We start from the raw sequence: 18080 nt of genomic DNA, 5'->3' as shown, positions 1-18080 counted from the left end.
TATTTATATGATGCAATACAAGGAAATTATGTTTAATATGTATAAAGACATTCTTATTCACATATTAAAACTAATAACATAAACCATTCAAGATTGAAAAAGGATTCATTAATTATTTCTTTAAAAAAAGAAGAATGTGATAGTGTGTATAAATATGTGTAGTTGTATCTCATATGACTTGATACCAAAATCTCAAAATTCACTATTTCCATTGTAACACCCCGAAACAATTAGTACATAATACTAATAATAATAATAATTGTTTAACCTCCCTATTCATCTAACCTACGTGTCACCATAACCCACTCCAAGCAAAGTGAAATGACTCCTAGCTTGGCGTGGGTTAAAGGTTTTGAATGACACATAGGCTTTTTGTACGACAACCTGAATTAGGCCATGTACATGTGTGCAACCTGCTTGCACTGAGCACCTCAGTAGAGGTGATGGCTCCTCTGCTTGACGATTAATGCGATGGTAAGTTTTTGTACGCATCATCCAGACTTGGCAGAGATATTTACCCCGAAATGAATTGTTGTTATGGTTTTTCACCTTCTTCTGCACTGTGTGAGGTGGAGACACAACTTTGTTAGTGTGCAGGGTAAGGAAGGGTTTCCACTTCCCAAGTGGGCTTTTGCTGATTTCCGGAGGCAACAATCATATAGAAACAGGAGGTAAGTGAACCACTCTAGTTTTTGGTTTGGAAACGCAAATGCCTTTTCATTCATGGCTTAACTCAACGTTGGTGCAAGTATTGTTAACAATTTGGAATCTTACCCCAAAATCTGAACAACAATGAGCTTCCATCGCCAAGGTTAGGCTCTTTCTGGTTCGAACACCCTCATGGTTTAAGACTCATCTCGGATTTGTGAGAAATGGTAAATGTTTTTTTTATTCCAGGCATATAGAGTTCCAACGACGGTGCCCTTCTGCTCAGGTAATAAATTCCTTTCCCTGTTCTTTTGTTGTTTAAGCAATCACTGCCACTATTCAGCTCGATGTCTAGTTCTAAACGATTATTTGAATGGTTGCACAGGTATGGTTCGACCCTGTTGCTGGTTGAAGAGTCTTTCAAGGGGAATAACCTGAACTAAACCTATCCTCTTTCCACAAGTTGGTTACCTTACCTCTATTGTTCGTTTGCTTGTCTGAGATGCTTGCTCGACTCCAAAAGGAGGTTGAAGAGTTTGTTGGCCTTCGGCACAGTCAAACCCTCACCACAACCAAAGTTCTGCAAGGGTTCTTAGAAAATGAAGGTTAGAGAATTAATACAACCTATTGGGTTCGCAACGGTGTTTAAAGAGTATTTCTGAACTATTTGAGTAGTTGTTAATATGGATACTACATTCATTGTTCGTTCTGGTTCTATGAACCCTTTTGTGTCTGTAATAAGTACTGGAAGGTCATGGACCACTGCCTAGCCTTGGTCCCTAGTTAGTGGGCTGTAACGACATTTTTAATGAATTTTATATGAAGATATGTAGAGGTAGAACAGTTGTCGAGGTTTAGGACAGTCAAATATTTTAGATTATATATATATATATTATTTCACTTCTTGAATTGCTCTGGAATTCATGCTTCTCTTAAATTTAGTTTGTTAACTGTTTGAGCTTTGCAATTATTTCTATGAATGGTCTGGTGTGAATGCGATATTAATGGAGTTAATGGTATTAGCATGGCATGAATATTGAAAACATGGAAGTATACTCAGTTTTTGCGTAAATGTTTATAAGTTTGTTACTTGGTTTTGCTCCTGATAACCACGAAAGTCCTTCCACCTAGTGTTGTGGGTTTTCTTATTTAGAATGCATTGTAAACTAGTTTAGTTCCTTTTTTTGAAAAGTAGTATACATGTATAGATAGTATGATTTGGTTTCCATTCCAGTAGTTTACAGTTTGACAGACTATGGATAAGAGTTGAAACTCTATTGTCAGGATAGCAATAAATGTATTTCCTTTCTATATAGTCGATATACATAAGTTCATGATTCTATAGTAAAGTAATTTTCTTCTTTACATAGAAGATATTAAATAAATTCAAGATCCTATAGTAAAGTAATTTTCTTCTTTACATAACAGAGATTAAATAAGTTCAAGATTCTACAGTAAAGCAATTTTCTTCTTTACACAGCAGATATCAAATAAATTCAAGATTCTACAGAACTGATGGGTTAGAATAAATGAACTGTATAACTAGCAGAATATTATGCATTTATTTTCTTCGCTAGAATGTGAATGAGTCTGGTAATCAAATATTTTCTTTAAATGTTTAGTGTCAAGTTAAGACTGGAACTGAGGTCATTACTTCTAATGCATACCAATTTAATTGCCAAAAATAATTAAAGTTTTCCCTTGAATACTTATCTGCTTGAGTTGTTTATTTCATGCAAATCAATAGTCCTTCTAGAAGGTCTCACTACCCAGCCATGGACCTGGAAATTACGACCATGGTACCCCATCGAGTACTTCCTGCTCCTATCAGTTGGAACAAATACAGTCGAGCATCTTGGGCATCAAGACTTCTTTCCAGCCTCAAGTCCCATACCCATTTGACTCTTTGCCATCAATATTGAAACGTCTTCCCACTTGTATCATAACCCAGCTAAAGGAAAAATTCTTGCAACACCCTTGTTTCCCTTTCATTTTCCCTTTTGGAGAAAAGTAGTGGCAACTGTTTCCAACTGCTTCAGGAGTTGTTATCATTGTTTTCCTTTCTTTTTTTATTATTTTAAAAATTTTTCCAAAGTCTTTAAATAATGAATAACAGTATCTGTTCTGGATATTTTTAGGCCCAACAATTTAATAGTAACAAAAACATAAATGCAATTTTAAACTAGATGAAAATAACTTGTGATATCTCATTGTGTATTATAGCTCCCTGCCCTCGAGAGGAACATCATCCCTAGTGTTCTTCCTCTATATAAACAACATAGGATAAGCTTTTCGCATGACCTCCTCTTCCTCCTAGTTAGCCTCGTCCAAGCCAAAGTGCTTCCATTACACTTTAACTTGGATGATGGCTCACCTCTGCAAGGTGGTTTCTCTCCGATCAAGGATACGAAGAGGCTCTGCCAGGAATTCTCCCTCAAGTTCTACTTGCACATTCATATTATATTGTCAGAATGTTTCGAAAACAATAGTACTTTACTCATATTACATTTCTATCATCATTACCTGAATACTTTCCCAGTTAATAATATGTCGAGGGTCGTAAATATATTTTTTTAACAAGGACACATGAAAGATGTTGTGTACTCGCATGTGGCCTAGTAGTGCTAATTTATATACCACAGGCCCAATCCGTTCCAAAATTTGGAAATGCCCACAATATCGGGGTGCCTATTTTGCACAGCCTTTCCACTGTAAGGTGCTCTTCCAAGGTTTCACTTTTAGATACACATGATCACCCAGCTGAAATTCTTTATGACTTCTCTTCTTGTCTGCATACACCTTCTACCTATCTTGTGCCGCTTTTAAATTTTGACGAACCTTCTTAATAGTGGCTTCCATTTCTCCGAGCATGTTAGGACCCAATGCTAATTTGTTTTCTGGACTATTCCAATCCGTGGGTACCCGACACTTGCATCTGTAAAGTACCTCGAAGGGGTTCATACCCAAAGATTCATGATGCCCATTATTGTAGGCGAATTCTACCAAGTGGAGGTAGTCCTCCCATTTCTGTGGTTGTTGCATTACAAACATGCGCAACATATCCTCCAGAACTTGATTTACTCATTCTGTTTAACCATCTGTCTGCGGATGGTAAGTTGTACTAAAATGAATTTGGGTCCCCAGGCCTGCAAAAAGATTTTTCAAAAAGCGGATGTAAATTTTACATCTCTATCAGAGATCACCACTCAGGGTATCTTGTGTAGCCGAAAGATCTCTCTCATAAATATGTTTGCAATATCCATTGTTTTGTAGGTGGATTTTATGGGAATGAAATGTGCAGTTTTACTTAGCTTATCCACAACCACCATGATTGAGTCATGTTGCTTTCTAGTACGAGGTAGCCCTGTAGTAAAATCTAGAGTTATGGTCTCTTGCTTCCATTTCAGAATGGTAGTGGTTGCAAAAAACCCACAGATGTTGATGTTTTGCTTTCACTAACTAGCACTCTAAGCATTTAGATAAATATTACGCCACATATTTTCTTAAGCCGGACCAGAAATAATCTCTCCTGATAGCAGAATACAATTTATGGTATACTGGGTGGGCAGCGTAAGGTTTCCTGTGAAACTCATCAAGTAACATCTGCTTCAGGGAAATTTGATTAGGAATATAAATTTGATTTCTAAATAACATTTTATCTGAATTAATTGCATACTCACCTTTTTGTCCTCTTTCTTGGCTTCCGAAGCTTGCGGCCATAAGAATTCATATTCTAGATCTTTTGAGGGAAGCCTCTCGAATAACTTCCGGTAGGTTAGATTGCGCACGACTGAAATGTACCTCATAGACGCAATGTATTTTCCTACTTAGAGCTTCCACTACTCATTTTTCTTTTCCTTTGATGTGTTTCAAGTCAAAATCAAATTCACTCATAAATGTGGTCCATCTGGCCTGGCAAGCATTTAAGTTAGATTGATTAAAGAAATTTGTCAAACATCTATAGTCAGTTAACAACAAAAATTTCTTTCCTAGGAGATAGTTCTGCCACATCTTTAGTGCATGTACTACTGCGGTCAACTCTAAATCATAGGAAGAGTAACGTTGTTTGTAATCCTTCAACTTTCGAGACTCATATGCAATGACTTTTCCTTCCTGAGTTAGTACTCCACCAACACCCTCTTTACTTGCAATGGTACATACTACAAATGATTTTTCTGGATCCGCTACCTTTAGTATTGGATTGGTTGTAAGTAATTTTTTTAGCTACTCAAAGCTTTGTTGGCATTCCATCGTCCATAGGAAATCTCGTCTCTTTTTCTGAAGTGAAGTCATTGGGAAGGTGATTTTTGAAAAGTCCTTGATAAATCAACAGTAGTACCCTACCAAGCCTAAGAAGGAACTTATGTCGGCCACATTTTTTGATGCAGTCCATTCCATAATAGTTTTTATCTTCTTTGGATCCACTGCTATTTATTTTGCTGATATAACATGGCCCAAGTACTGAATTTGATCTTTGTAAAAATCACATTTGTTGAACTTTGCATACAGCTGGTTTTCCTGCAGAATCTGCAGCACCATTCTCAAATGCCCTTCATGTTCCTCTTGGTTTTTCGAATATATTAGTATATCATCGATGAAGATCAGTACAAATTTATCCAGAAAAGGTTGGAAAATATCATGCATTAGGCTCATGAATGTGGCTAGTGCATTGGTAAGGCCAAAAGGCAGTACCACGGACTCGTAATGTTCGTAGCAAGTTCGGAACACAATTTTACAGATGTCTTCGTCCTTTATTCTAATTTGATGGTATCCGAACCTTAAGTCGATTTTCAAGAACACATTAGCCCCCTGTACTTATCAAATAAGTCATTGATGCGAGGTAGTTGGTATTTGTTCTTTATGGTCAGCTTATTCAACTAGCGATAGTCGATGCATAATCGTAAGGTTTCGTCCTTCTTGCGTACAAATAGCACCGGGGCCCCCCAAGGAGACACACTTGGGTGTATGTATCCTTTATCTAACATCTCCTATAGTTTCATCTTGAGTTCAGTCAATTCCAGAACACTCATACAATAAGGGGTTTTCGAAACAAGGGCTACCCTAGGCATTAGTTGAATTGTGAAGTCAATGTCTCGCCTGGGCGGTAATCCTGGAATAGATTCAGGGAACACATCTAAGAAATCTTGTATTACATGAATATTCTCCAAAGAGGTAATTTTGTTTTTATCATTGTTGTACCCTACCTGAATAGCATAAATCTGGCACCCTTTTCTTATACACTTTCTGAGTTGATTGGCTTTAATAGGGCACTGCTTAATATTTTTCTTAATTCCTTGAATTTCCTTCCATTGTCCTGACTCAGTAAGATAACTTACAGAATTTTCTTCACAATATACCAAATACTAACGACCTTCCATCCAGTCCACCCCTATTAATACATCATATGAGCCTATGGGAATAATATTCAGGTTGACCTGGATAGCCTGTCTTGAAATTATAATAGGGAATTTTTTTGTTTTGGCTGCCACCTTCCTTTTGGTACCAGCAGCTAGTTGAACTAGCCATGACTGTTTGTATTTAATTCTTTGCAATTGACATTTTTCTACCACCTTAGGACTAATATAACTCAAGCTAGTGCCTAGATCAAACAAAATAGAAATAGATTGACCAACAATCATACCTTCGCATTCGATCATGGTGGGATAATATTCAGCTTGATGATCATCCAATGTGGCATTGATCCTGGGCATGCTCCTTGTGATATCCCTGACCGTACATTCTTCTTACATGTTGGAAAGTTTCTCAGTTCGAGCTCTCTATAGGCAATTTTGTAATAATGTGCCTCCTCACATCCCCAACACTGTAGTGGCGGTTTCATTGGTTGTTCAGTAACAATCCTGCTAATTCCTTCAGGCTGTCTATTTTCAGTGAATGTTTGAGCCCTGGGTGGGTTTCTTGCAAACTTTCCAATAGTCCTTTACTAATTGTTTCTGCCATGCATGGATTTTGGATGTCTGCTTCGTAGTAAGTTCCTCATTTTCTTGGAAGCAACTTCTTTGGAACCTTCATTTTTCTACTTCATTTGTTGATAACAGATGCGAGCCTTCCGAACAACATCATCCATGGTTCTGGGGTAATCAAATTTTAATTTCTCCTTCATGAAGTTGGGAAAACTGCTAATAAACCGTTGAATCTTAGCTTTTTCTTCTTGTATATATGGAACATAACGCACTAGAGAAGTAAAGCATGCTACGAATTAATCCATGGTCAGGGTTCCCAGTCTCAATTCATGGAATTCTTTCACTTTTTCATCATAGTAACGTTCTGTTAAATATTTGTCTTTAAAGTGTTTCTGGAATTCCTGCCATGTCACTTGTTCCTCATCAATCTTCCTTACGATTTTAATCTCCTCCCACCAGAGGGTGGCTTTTCCTCATAATTGGTATACTGCCAATCTCACTTTAAGATTTTCAATGTATTCATAAATCTGGAAGTATGTACCCATTTCTAGTAGCCATGCTTCTCCCGCTTCTTCTGATTCTCCTTCGAACAATGAGGGTCTGATTTTTTTGAGCTCACCCTGTAGTTCTATCTTTGGTATTTTTGGCTTTTTCTGGTCGAAAATGTTATTTAAACGTCCTTCATCTTCTTCTTTTTGACCCTCCACAGATTCTTCCTGATTTTCTTCATTATGAGCAGTTGGGGTCTTTTCCCTATTTTCTGTACTGGGAGCTGGTCCTCTTTGATTTTGTCGATCCAACAAACTTTTAAGAATATTTTCCTACTCCTGTCGTAGATGTTCGTTGTCTGATATAGGGTTCATCATTTCTACTCGAAGTTGTTGCACTGTCTCAAGTAAGGCGGCATTCGCCTGTCTCGATTCTTCTCCCAATTGCACCCATAATTCTAGGTTGGCCTCCATCTGGGACTCCTATGCATTGTACTCTTGATGCTAATTCACCTTCTCTTTCTCTTCGCTGTGTTTACAATTAGTCAAAACTCAATTTATTTTGTTATTTATATACATACATATAAAAACATCACAACTTAATTGACTGTTTAAACAACCTAGAAGCCTCAGTGTACGAATCTAGGCTCTGATACCATTTGTAACACCCCGAAATAATTAATACACAATATTAATAATAAAAACTTTATTTAACCTCCCTATTCATCTAACCTACGTGTCACCTTAACCCACTTTAGGCGAAGTGAAATGACTCCCAACTTGGCGCGGGTTAATGGTTTTGAAAGACACACAAGCTTCCTACACGGCAACCTTAATTAGGCCATGTACATGCATGCCACCTGATCACACCTCAGTAGAGGTGATGGCTCCTCTACTCGGCAATTAATGCAATGGTAAGTTTTGGTACGCAGCATTTGGACTTGGTAGAGATATTTACCCTGAAATGAATTGTTGTTATGGTTTTTCGCCTTCTTCCAAAATGTGAGAGGTGGAGACACAACTTTGTTAGTGTGCAGGGGAAGGAAGGCTTTCCTCTTCCTGAGTGGGGTTTTGCTGATTTCCGGAGGCAACAATCATATAGAAACGGGAGGTAAGTGAATCACTCTAGTTTTTGGTTTGGAAATGCAAATGCCTTTTCATTCATGGCTTAACTCAACGCTAGTGCATGTATGGTCTACAATTTGGAATCTTACCCCGAGAACCGAACAACAGTGAGCTTCCGTCGTCGAGGTTAAGCTCTTTTTGGTTCAAACACCCTCATGGTTTAAGACTCGTCTCGGATTTGTGATTAATGGTGAATGTTGTTTGTATTCCAAGCATATGGAGTTCCAACAGCGGCACCCTTCTTCTTAGGTAATAAATTCCTTGCCCTATTCTTTTGTTGTTTAAGCATTCACTACCACTATTCAACTTGATGTCTGGTTCTAACTGGCTATTTGAATTGCTGCACATGTATGGTTCAACGCTATTGTTGGTTGAAGAGTCTTTCAAGGGGAATAACCTGAACCAAACATATCTACTTTCCATAGGTTGGTTACCTTACCTCTATTGTTAGTCTGTTTATCTGAGATGCTTGCTCAACTCCAAAAGGAGGTGGGAGAGTTTGTTGGCCTTTGGCACAATCAAACCCTCACCACGACCGAAGTTCTACAAGGGTTCTTAGAAAATTAAGGTTAGAGAATTAATGTGACCTGTTGGGTTTGCAACAGTGTTTAAGGAGTATTTCTGAACTATTCGGGCTGTTGTTAATATGGATATGGTATTCATTGTCCGTTCCTCTTGTATGAACCCTTTTGTGTCTGTAATAAGTACTGGAAGGTCATGGACCACTGCCTAGCCTCAGTCCTTAGTCAGTGGGCTATAACAACATTTTTAATGAAGTTTATATGAAGATATGTAGAGGTAGAACAGATGTCGAGGTTTAGGACAATAAAATACTTCAGATTATATATATATATATATATATATATATATATTTCACTTCTTGAATTGCTCTGGAATTCATGCTTCTCTTAAATTTAGTTTGTTAACTATTTGAGCTTTGCAATTATTTCTATGAATGGTCTAGTGTGAATGTGATATTAATGGAGTTAATGGGATTAGCATGCCATGAATATTGAAAACACAGTAGTATACTCAGTTTTTGTGTAAATGTTTATAAGTTTGTTACTTGGTTTCACTCTTGATAACCACGAAAGTCCTTCCACAAAGTGTTGTGGATTTTCTTGTTTAGAATGCATTGTAAACCAGTTTAGTTCCTTTTTTTTTGTAAAGTAGTATACATGTACAAACAATATGATTTGGTTTCCATTCCAGTAGTTTAGAGTTTGACAGGCTATGGATGAGAGTTGAAACTCTATTGTCAGGATAGTAATAAATGTATTTCCTTTTTATACAGTCAATATACATAAGTTCATGATTCTATAGTAAAGTAATTTTATTCTTTACATAGAAGATATTAAATAAATTCAAGATCCTACATTAAAGTAATTTTCTTCTTTATGTAAGAGAGATTAAATAAGTTCAAGATTCTACAGTAAAGTAATTTTCTTCTTTACATAGCAGATATTGTTAGGTTAGAATAAATGCACTGTATAACTAGAAGTATATTGTGCATTTATTTTCTTCTCTAGAATGTGAATGAGTATGGTAATCAAATACTTTCCTTAATTGTTAAGTGTCAAGTTAAGACGAGAAGTGAGGTCATTACTTCTACTACATACCAATTTAATTGCCCGAAATAATTAAAATTTTCCCTTGAGTACTTATCTGCTTGAATTGTTTGCTTCATGAAATTAATAGTCCTTATGGAAGGTCTCACCACCCAGCCATGGACCTGGCAATTACGTCCATGGTCCCCCACCGAGCACTTACTTCTCGTATCGGTTGGAACAAATACAGTCGGGTATCTTGGGCGTCAGGACTTAAGTCCAACCTCAAATCCCATAACCATTCGATTTGTTTGCCATCAATATTGAAAAATATTCCGACTGGTATCACAACCTAGCTCAAGGAAAAATTCCTGCAGCCTTTCCTTTTCCCTTTTGGAAAGTCCAAAGTATTTAAATAATAAATAACAGTATCTGTTATGGCTATCTTTAGACTTAATAATTTAATAGTAACAAAAACATAAATGCAATTTTAAACTAGATGAAAATAACTTGTAATATGTCGTTGTGTGTTACATCCATTAAATGTAATACTACGAAAATTTCCATCTTGTGAGTTTGAAATTCCCTTCCATTTTATGTCCATTCTTTAAATTATTTTCGGTAAAACTATCGAGAAACTAAATTCATATATATACGTAGAACCCCACAAACAAGTCATTGCCTTATTGTTTGGTATAATGAAAGAAAGTTTTTGAACGTAGAATAACTAAAGAAAGGTGTTGGTAGTTGATGATTCAAATTATAGTGAAATGCTTAGGGAATGAAATACAACCAACACATTTAAAAATAACAAATATTCAAATGTTGTGTGTGATTCGACTTAACTTTAAATTGTGGTGATCTTTCGGTATCGTTTGAGACCTGTCTTCTACCATTTCCAGTTTTTGAGACATGGCCACGTACTTCGTCTGTGCTGCATTTTTCTTTCGGGGACGACAGTATTCAACCAGTTTTTCAAGGATCTGAGTCGATGATCGATTCTCCCCCAGAACTCTGGCGTCTGGCGCGGTTTCATTGAGGAATTTCATTATCTTGTTGTTCAGATTGTTCAGGTTTTTTATTATTAACAAAGCAATCCTGAGACGATCGAATAACCTCCCTGGCGTTGCCTATTGGGTAAATGTTGCATACAAGGTGTATTATCTTTATTACTCTTGGAAGGCCATCTCCAATAATGGAATTTTGTATGGCGCTACCTATTCAATAACCTCTCTGGAGAATCGAAGCGGGTTGTTTGACTTCACACAAGTGTGCTCCACGTAACGAGCAACCAAATTACAGTCATCAAAACTTTCAAAAAGATTTCAAATTTTTTTTTACATGACGGTGTTGTTCCTCGTGCCACAGTCATGGATTTGGGACTCAGACGAAGCATATTCGCTTCACATTTAATCTTGGTGGTCCATTAAAAATAAAATAAAAAAGTCAACATCGACTTATCTTCTCGAGTCAATATAGAGATGCCTATCGGTGAGCCGGAATATTCTGGAAATCTGCAATCGACTTGGCCGATGCCTATGACGAAATATGTAAATTTGAATATGAAATAATAAAATAGGAAGAATCATCATACTTACTTTAGAAGTTGAAAGCAAAAGTCATGACATCATTGTGAGTTACATTGGCCTAACATGGTAATTATATGGCCAAGTTTATACACTTGTATCATTTAGCGTCGCTCCTTCCCTATCAAAATCCTATACCTCTACCAAAGTATGTTTATTTTTATTGATCAATGCACATTCCAATTCTCGTTCCTAAGGTTGAAAATATCCTTGTTTCACACCTCTTCATTTTCAACACTCTCTCTTGTGCCCATTTTTTTTTATCATGACTCTTCTTTCCCAAGTAGAGAAACGCTCATTTCCTCTCACAACACTAATGCCTCCTTGATTACCCATCGAATCCTATTTCTATTGAAATTCCTCTTGTAGTGTTGACACTGCCTTGATCTCCCTATGCTCTGAACTATATTAAAAGAAAACTACGAAAAACTTCACTTCCCAGAAGGCTCACGCATGGTTTATTTCCAACAAAAATCTGCATTGATTACCAGTTGGGTGAAGAATCAATTGTATCCCCCATTCTCAAAATATTTGAAATTTCATTGAAGGCCTATTTTCCCACTTTTGTCTTACAACACCATGGTTTTCCCTTCACAACATCATGAATTCATAAGGGCTCAATGGAGGTTGAAGGTGAGAAAAAACCATTTTGTTTGGTATCGAATTGAATGCAAGGGAAATTCATCGTTTGGTATTGGTTAGATGTTGTTTTCAATATTTTCATAAGAATATTTATAACTACTTCCCTTATCCATTTTTTTATGTCATACCTTTTCCACTGGGTGTGGAATATTGCTTTGTTTGTTGAAGCCTTGCTTGATCCAAGTGGAAATTGGTGTTTATTGACCTTTTCCTTCAAATCACCATGGTCAAAAATTGTTTTCTATTGTTGGTGGTTTTGAATTCCATGGTTTTGGTAAACCATGGTATCCACCCATTATATTCAAGAGGTGGAAGAAAACAAAATAGAAATATAATCTTACATTGAATTTTACCATATACAACTATTCGTTATTTTTAGTTCATTCCTTATATAGCCTAGATCAATGGTATCATAGTGACCTATTCTTAATCCTTTTTCATGCATGTCCCTAATGAGCTCAATTTATAAGTAATTAAGGCTTGAACTACTTGATCATTTTCAAGATCATCCTCCTAGACCCCATCGACCTCCCATGGTGGAAAGAAAGAAAGATGAGGGAGTAGGAGATCCTATTAAAATATTGCTCGAGGAAGCCTTGCTACAACAAATGTATGAAATGATGGATAACTTTTCCCAAATCCTTTGACGGATGACAATAGCTAATGCATATTCATTAAATAGTCACCTTGGAGGTGCCACACTCTTCAAGGTACAAGTTAGTTTTGATATACTTGTATTCAAAGGTCAAATAGATACAGATACTCTAGAAAGATGGTCTAATTTGATGGAAGTGTATTTTTTTGTCCATAATTTTTTCAATAGAGAAAATATTACCTTTTAACTCCTTAAAGTCACCCCCCATGTCAAGGATTGGTGGGAGACTTATCGTGAGAAAAGGGCCATAATGAAATCCATAATTTTTGCAATTGCATCCACTTGGAGCTCTTTCAAGGATTCCAAAAAGGAACAATATTACCTTGTTGGAAGCTATGAATACTAGTACATGAGATAGACCACGTTGTAGTAGGAGAGGAATTGAAAAGTGTTATAGTTCAAAAACATCTTCCACACCTTCTACACCAAGTTGGGTATCAAATAATTTGAGCAACATTTGGTGCTCAAATGTTGTGGTGGTTTGCACAAATACATCTAGATAGAAATGCAATTTTTGGACATCTATTCACTTTCTATAGCATACTAATATGATGTCAAAATTGAGTAGAACTTTAAATAGAAGAAGAAATTTTTTGTATCTATGAATTCCTCATAGAAAAGTAGGGAAAAGGTAGCCAAAATCTACAAAATAAAGAATATATCTAGGATGGAACACACTAGGACAAACCATCTAAGCTGCAAAGAAAAGAGGGAAATGGGAGGATGAATAAAAACATAAAAAAGTGGTATAAATTCCATAATATCCCCTATAATAACATCGATGAATGTCTCTCAAAGAAGTTATTGGTGGCTGAGTTGAAATCCTCAAAGTCATATGTAGGTTTCTACTCTAAATTAGATTTCCACAAGGGGAAATGGATCATTGATGTAGAACATAGTGCCACCATTTCTCCCACCAAGGTCTAGCCAAGTGATTTGAAAGGATTAGAGGAAGGTGAGAAGGTTTTCCACTCATAGATATAGGTGAAGGGTGCTCCACTGCACATCATTGTCAATAGTGGAAGGCAAAATATCCTCATACCAAAGAATGTTCTTAAGTGGTTGGAATTTTCAACAACACCATGCCCACAACCATACACCATCAGGTTTCTCAACCAAGGGTTAGATCTTTGTATCAATCAGTATTGTTTCCTCCCCTATGGCATTAAGCCTTTCAAGGATGATTCACTGTGTGATATCTCCCTCGTTGAAGTTTTTGATGTTTATTTGAAGTTTGTGGAAGCATCATGTTGTTCATGAGTCTAGACCTTGCATTGTCATTATTAATTTGGGCAGACAATTGAACATGATACTAGAAGTAGTTTCACCTACTTCCATTTCTTTGATCACTGCTAAGAAACGTAGGAAGGTCATCTCTTGGACTAGGAATTTTGTCTTCTTTTTTATTCAATCTCAAAGTGAGAAGAAGGTTGTAGCCACGTCCATGACCTCCACATAAGGACTCTCCAAGTAGAAAAAAGAAGTGGAAAAGGTAATGGAAGAGTACAAAGACATATTCTCCTCACCTACTCAGGTGGATTTGCAATATCAGATCAAGAATTTAATTGATCTAACCCCCAACGCACCTCTACCCAATGGGCTATTCTATCACCACTTTCTTCTAGAAAATGAGGAAATTAATCACCAGTTACAAGAGTTTCTTCAAAAAGGGAACATTCGACCAAGTTTCTCACCTTGCAGGAACCCAATTGTACTGGTTCAAAAGAAAGAAGGGACATAGTGACTTTGCATTTATTACAAGGCCCAACCCTATGATAACAATCTTGACTTCACTACCACTTACTATATGTTGAGACATGAATGGCAACCACTCATTTTTATCTTTAGGATGGATTTTTATGTTGTCCAGATCATCTCTATGTTCCTTTAAGTGGTTTGCCAAGATGATTTAGAAAGCTCGCTCAAGTCACTTTGGTATGGAAAAGACAATGGATGTACTGCAAATGTATTTATATTTGTTGAAACTTTGATAAGATGTCAAGAAGTATATTAAGACTTGCACTACCTATGCTTTTGGAAAACCAAACGTTACGAAACAAGGCCTATATGCCCCTTTTCCTACTCTCGACAGGATTTGGGAATCCATCTCAATGAACTGCATTTTTGGTCTTCCTTCAACTAATTAAGGAACTAAATGTGTATTTTTGGTTGTTGACCAATTTTCTAAAATGGCCATTTTGAAAGCCTACAAAAATAATATCACAACGAAGGCCACAACCAAGCTCTTCTTCAAATGGGTGTGTGTATGTTTTGGGATACCATAGACCATCATAGCAAATCGTGACAGTAGGTTCCTATGCACATTCTACCCAAGCTTTTGGTCCTTATTGAACACAAATCTTGCTAAATCTACATCCTTCTACCCGCAAGCTAATGGCTAGATCCAGGTTGTTAATAAGGTGTTCATGCATATCTTGTGCATGTAAAACTTTAAACATCCATGCACATGGGATGAAAGTCTCTTGTATATCTAACACAACTACAATACAACCCTCTATAGCTTGATTGGACACAACCCTTTTCATGTGGGCTTGGGATTTCAACCATTGAATCCAAGTGTTGTAGTGCTACCCCTTGTGTCCACATAGGAAAAATTTTCCCATGCTAAGTTTGTGGTCAACAAAGCCACTAAATTCATTGAGAAAATTTAGCAAAATTGTTAACAAGTCCATGATATTTTAGAGAAATTTAATACCAAGTACAAGAAATGCCATGATCAACACTGAGTGTTGCACAAGTTTTAGTTGGGAAACAAGGTTTGGTTGCATTTGTAGAAAGGTTTCCTTAAAGGTACCCATCGAAAGGTTCATCCACTTTACTATGGGATTTACACCATCACTGAGGCTATGGGTGACAATATTTTTGAGCTACTTATTCCCCACTTCCTTGGCTTAAACCTAGTTTTTCAATGTGCACTCCCTTTAGCCATACCTTCCACCATTATTGGACACATCAAATATAGCAGAGACGTTGACACTGACAGAGCTCAATCCCAATTACTTGAAATAGAAAACCACCGATCAGATTATGGAAATACATGTTAATGGATCTTGCCAACAGAGGATACAATTTTATTGAGTTTTCAAAGAAAGGAAACTCATGCACCAAGGAAGGAATCTCACCCAAGGCCTAGCTTAGTAGAAGTCTCCCCATATAATGGGGGAAATCAATGCAATGGGGACCATTGCTTCCTATGGGGAGAAGATTGATCATAGAGGAAATTGTTGGCTATCTACCTTTTGATCAAATTACCACCATCAATAATGATTTTCTAATGTGGTGGTTTCCAAACTCATGGTTTTGATCAACTATGATATCCACCCATAGTGTTGGAGAGGTGGATGAAAATAAAATAAAAGTATAATCATACAAAAAAATATTTACCATATACAAATATTCATTATTTTTTATGACAATGATTTATGGTTTTTGTAACCCATGGTATTGGATATATGATGAAAGTTCATGACTCTAGGAGAAAAGGAGCTATTAATAATATAATTACAGGTCTTCGCTATTGTAAAGCCATGTCATGTTTTCCATGATGTAGTATAATGATATTTTTACCATTTAAAAATATAATTAAACTCTTTTCATATGGATTTACTCTACGTTATTTCTTTGATGCACTTGTGACATTTTGTTATGGTCATTGTTTGTCTCATTCCTCAGACATTTTGGAACATTGGTTTTCCTAAATTTGTGCCAATTGACTAAGATATTTTATTTTAGATCACATCAATAACTATTTTTCATGCATTGGACCATGCGATGACAAATAATGTAATAAGTATTGGGTTTATTTTTTCACTACTCATGTATAAATGTTCAACCCTCAATCTATATCTATATGGATCTATGATGTCTCACTTTATTTCCTCTATTATCTAGCTCCATTTATTTATCACATGTACTTAATAAATGAAGTATTTTTGGTTTATGGGAGCCATGTGATATTTAACACTAGCAACAGACCATCATTGTATGGCAGGTATTAGTAGAGAGATTTATTAAAAAATTCTTCTTTCATTTACATAGTCTAAATAGTACTAACTAGGAAACATAACTACAAATAATGGTTAAGAAATATCAAGCATACCCTCATTTTTAATGACTATTGGAGAGATATCTATGAAGGAGAGGATGAAAATGCACCTACCAAGCCCAAATCATATAATGACCTATCATTTGGTAGAAAAAGGAAAACAAATCCTATGCCTCGCTTATTACTTCTATAAGTGAAGAGATGAGTCATTATATAGTTTCAATTATGAAATCTTATGGTTCTTTAAAAAAAATTAGATATCTATATGACTCACACTAAGAATTGGAGGTTTTTCAGTTGATGGTCTAACTCTTCAACCTTGAGTTGGAAGGTCACGACCCCCTAGCCCTAGCCAATGAAATTAGAGCCATCATGCATGATATATATGTCATTGGAGTTAGGATGGACATTCCACTCAAAACATTTGTCAAATCCCTCTACCCTATATATTATCTTGAATCCATACAATCTTATGAATAATTCAAGTCCATTACTTATGACATCTTGTGGAGAAGTTTATAATAAGAGGGATTTTGGGAAGATGAAGGAAAAAAAAAATCCCCTAAAGAAGTAGTGTGACTTAATCAGAAACGGAAAGTCAATAACATTATTCTACTAAAAGAAGTGGTAGTAGAAGAGGATGTTGAAGAAAAAAATTAGAGGCAAGGGGAGTAGACACCATCAAGGGGAAAGACTTGATCTATGTTGCATTCACTTCAACATAGATGGATAGGATGTGACAAAATGAAAAATCCCTTGGGATAGAATCAAAGAAATGTGATACAAGAAATAATACAAAGGTAAAACATAAGATCAAACTATTAGTAAAGAACCAGAATTTGATGATTACAATGTTGAAGTAATTGAAGATATATTTCACACTTCATTTATTTCTTGGAGAGATCCATGGCTATTTGATACAACTACAACCTACTAAATACCTTTCAAAAACATATTTTCATAGATTTCAATGAAAATGTAGATTGCACGGTGCATTTTATGGACAAATCAAGTCTTAATCGTTTAGGACATGAAACCATTAGGCTTAAACTACCTAAACTTCTTAATTTTCTTCTACATGATGTACTCTATCTTATAAAGATGAGAAAAAATTCTATTGTCAATTGTTCATATTTTCCTGCAAGGCCACTCTATTCATGTGTATCATGGAAAAGTATAAATAAAGAAAGTATCTGACAACATGGTTTTGATGACTAAAGTAGAGGAGAAAAGGCTATTGAAGTTGGAAGGAACATCTTTGCATACACTTAAATATGCATACCTTTCTTAGCACAATGAAAGTATATTTCCATTTAGTCTTTTATAGCAAAAAATATGTAGATATCTTAACTATGGAAATCTTTATTTACTAAAAAAAGAATGGTGTTTTTGGTTTTCTAGC

At 36.1% G+C, this 18080-nt stretch overlaps 1 long non-coding RNA gene across 2 annotated transcripts; it reads left to right on the top strand.

Moving 5' to 3' along the window:
* The first annotated feature begins 466 nt into the window (after window positions 1-466).
* On the top strand, window positions 467-1499 carry LOC149249726 (uncharacterized). 2 transcript variants are annotated; one of them, XR_016265892.1, is made up of 3 exons: window positions 467-671; window positions 898-934; window positions 1034-1499. It is a non-coding gene; the product is annotated as an uncharacterized LOC149249726 (long non-coding RNA). The 2 variants fall into 2 exon arrangements; XR_016265893.1 differs by having other exon boundaries at window positions 467-811.
* Window positions 1500-18080: the final 16581 nt, after the last annotated feature.

This window comes from Pinus tabuliformis, chromosome 7, assembly GCF_031772625.1.
Source record: "Pinus tabuliformis cultivar Carrire ecotype Pingquan chromosome 7, CPIR1, whole genome shotgun sequence".
Taxonomy (NCBI): Eukaryota; Viridiplantae; Streptophyta; class Pinopsida; order Pinales; family Pinaceae; genus Pinus; species Pinus tabuliformis.
This window is presented reverse-complemented; position numbering and strand designations above follow the sequence as displayed.